Source organism: Mandrillus leucophaeus, unplaced genomic scaffold (genome assembly GCF_000951045.1).
Source record: "Mandrillus leucophaeus isolate KB7577 unplaced genomic scaffold, Mleu.le_1.0 Scaffold732, whole genome shotgun sequence".
Lineage (NCBI taxonomy): Eukaryota > Metazoa > Chordata > Mammalia > Primates > Cercopithecidae > Mandrillus > Mandrillus leucophaeus.
This window is the reverse complement of record NW_012107942.1, coordinates 1,316,606-1,319,897: the sequence shown is the minus strand read 5'-3', so window position 1 is coordinate 1,319,897 and position 3,292 is coordinate 1,316,606. Positions and strand designations below refer to the sequence as shown.

Genomic DNA, 3,292 nt, shown 5'->3' with positions numbered 1-3,292 from the left:
TTGTCAGAGTCTCGCTCTGTAGCCCAGGCTGGAGTGCAGTAGCGCAACCTCAACTCACTGCAACCTCCGCCTCCTGGGTTCAAGCGATTCTCCTGCCTCACCTTGCCAAGTAGCTGGGACTATAGGCATGTGCCACCATGCCCAGCTAATTTTTTGTATTTTTAGTAGAGACGGGGTTTCACCATATTGGCCAGGATGGTCTCGGTCTCTTGACCTCGTGATCCGCCGCCTTGGCCTCCCAAAGTGCTGGGATTACAGGTGTGAGCCACTGCACCCGGCCTAATTTTTGTATTTTTAGTAGAGATGGGGTTTTGCCATGTTGGCCAGGCTGGTCTCAAACCCCTGACCTCAGGTGATCTGCCTGCCTTAGCATCCCAAAGTCCTGAGATTATAGGTGTAAACCACTGTGTCCTGCCTACACCACCTTTTAAATTCAATTGTCTGTTGATGGAAACTCAGGTTGATTCCATGACTTCGCTATTGTGAATAGTGCTGCAATAAACAAGAGTGCAAGTATCTTTTTGATAAAATAATTTCTTTTCCTTTGCATTCCCATTCTTTAGGATTTTCCTGAGACGCTTGTCCCATATACCTTTAACTAAAAGTCTGCTATTTCTCACTGTGGACATTTAGAACAAGATATGGCAAAAGAGATGGCAAACTCATGTGTCTTTGTGTGTGCATGTGTGCCGGTGCAAGCACAAGCCTTTAAAACAGCTTTGAATATTCTGAGTGTATTAAGTCTATCCAGAGGCAACTCTCCCCTGAACTCTCTGCCCATTCTAGGTGTAATGTCTTGTCTTTTCTTTTTTGAGACAGAATCTCGCTCTGTCACCCAGGCTGGAGTGCAGTGGTGCAATCTTGGCTCACTGCAACCTCTGCCTCCCGGGTTCAAGAGATTCTCCTGCCTCAGCCTCCGAGTAGCTGGGACTATAGGCGCCCATCACCACACCCAGCTAATTTTTGTATTTTTAGTAGAGACAGAGTTTCACCATGTTGGCCAGGATGGTCTCAATCTCTTGACCTCGTGATCTGCCCTCCTGGGCCTCCCAAAGTGCTGGGATTACAGGCATAAGCCACCATGCCCGGCCGATGTCTTTTCATTCTCACAGCCATCCTGCCGATGAGGGAGCTGTGGCTCCGCGATGCTTCCCTGGCATCATAGCCAGTTAGTAACAGACACTTGCTTTAAAGCCTTCCTTCTATTTTATGCAGTCACAGTGTTGTAATGGTCCCTTCATGTGGCCCTGTCACTACAAAGCCGTGTCATGTCAACTGATAATAACTTCTTATTAAATGAGCAGGCCCATAAGGGGCAATTATAAAACAGCTTTATTTTATTTCCTACTGTTCCTTTAAAACCATTATATGTGACTAGTTCTTCTCCTGCCCCTGCGTGAGATCTAGGTCAAGGTCTATGACTTTCTGTATGACTTTTCAGATAAAAAGGCATCTGATCACTTCTAGTCACACAGTCATACATACACGTGTGTGTTAGTCCAGTGAAAATATAAAGAAACAAACTCCATTCATAATGTAGGCTTCTGCCCCACCCACCTCAGCTCAGGACTGCAATGGGAAAGGGGCGTGTTTTTGACTTCTCTCCTTTCTCTGCCAGTGACCTACTCCCTGGCTATAACTTCTGACCCCTCGGCATAAAAGAGGGGTGGAGAGAAGAGGGGAAGGGGCAGGAGAAGTCCTACCTGACTGCAACTGGTGCGGCCTTAGTTGGTTGCCCCAACTGTGACAGATCTTGAAATCCGACTTCTTCTCTTTGGTAATTTTTGGGAGCTCCTTGGCTCCTCCCCATCACTGGAAATCTTTCATCTGTTATTCTGGAAGAAAGTAACTGCTTCTCTAGCCAGTCAGGTCCCGCTCCTACACAAACCCCATCTGACTCACCTGATCCCTCAGCCAGCACTCAGACAACCCCTGCTGCACACAGTCCACACCTGGATTCCAGGAGATGCTTACCCCTTCTCTGCTTTGACGAACTGGAGCACAGGCGACACCCGCAAGGGACCTCCCCACTCTCCACTGAGAGATCAGCAACTCTCAGGGGTTTTCCAGGCAAGCGTCCTTCACCAACTCGGAGTAATCCTATTGAACCCCTTTCCCTGGCTGTTAGGGGAAAGCAGCTACCTTCGCTGTGCAGGAGGGAACACTTGTTGCCTACCCAGAGCTCTCTCTAGTATTCTGAATGCTAGTTTCCAGGCCTTCCAGCATCTCACGCTTTGTCCTCTGTGCTCTTGAGAGGGTGAGAAGCCAGGGTTGCAAAACCCTCTGCGAGTCCCACCTAAGTTGTCTGGAATCTCTGTTTGGAATAGAAGGGCAGTTGGCACCTATCCTCTTTGTTATCCTCTCAGGCTTATCCAGCACTGAGCCTGAGAGAGTTGTGTTGTATCTGTCTGTTACAAATACACATCAAACAAATGAGGGGAACACCCGTCGAGGAGTCACTCTTCTCATCACTCATGGAAGTAATACCTAGACTGTTACACTCTAAAAACATCATAGCATTTGTTGTAAGAATTGCAACTAGATTCAAAACCAGCACAAATGCTAAAAAGTGAATGGTGTGCCGTGCAACTCTGAGGTTCAGTGCTGGGAAATGACTGTTAAGGTGTCCATTGACAGTGCCGTATATGTTATGAAAACGGACTCTGCCTCCAGGCTGCCTGTGAACACGTCATCCTGTGGGAGGTGGCGATGTGGGCTGAGTGTGGGGGTACGCTGTGTACTCTGCAGATACATGTGGTATGATGAGGGTACCCATGGAAAGGAAAGTATGTGTGCGTGAGCTTGTGTATGCTCCTGCTGCACGGGGCATAGGATATCTTTTGCGCATCTCTTGATATCTGCCTTTCAATTGAGGCCTCTAAAGCCAAGATTAAAAGTGCAAACACCAGGCCAGGGCAGGGTTACAGAGGTGTACTTTCAGTTGAAGAACTCCATTCAGTTCATCATGATTGTATAAAATAACCATCTGTCCTGGTCCACTCTACTTCCCAGATAAGATCCCGGCCCCAGAAAAAGTCTTTTTGAAATGGAAGGAAACTTCTGAGGTGAAGAGGTAAAAGGGCAAGCCTCAGAATTGCACCCAAAGTGCCTCTTTAGGTGCTTTTTTTTTTTTTTTTTTTTTTTTTGAGCTTGACCTGAGATTATAGAATGAACCTGAGCATTAATTCCCTGTGGCCCAACATGTTGGCCAGGATGGTCTCAATCTCTTGACTGCGTGATTTGCCCACCTCAGCCTCCCAAAGTGCTGGGATTACAGGTGTGGCCTTTTTGG

The 3,292-nt window shown here is 47.5% G+C and overlaps 1 protein-coding gene across 1 annotated transcript in view; it reads left to right on the top strand.

Annotated features, from left to right (window-relative positions):
* The window catches only part of DNAH9 (dynein, axonemal, heavy chain 9), a 371,284-nt gene that overhangs the window by 166,676 nt on the left and 201,316 nt on the right, over positions 1 to 3,292 (top strand). The gene's annotated exons all lie outside the window — the stretch shown is intronic.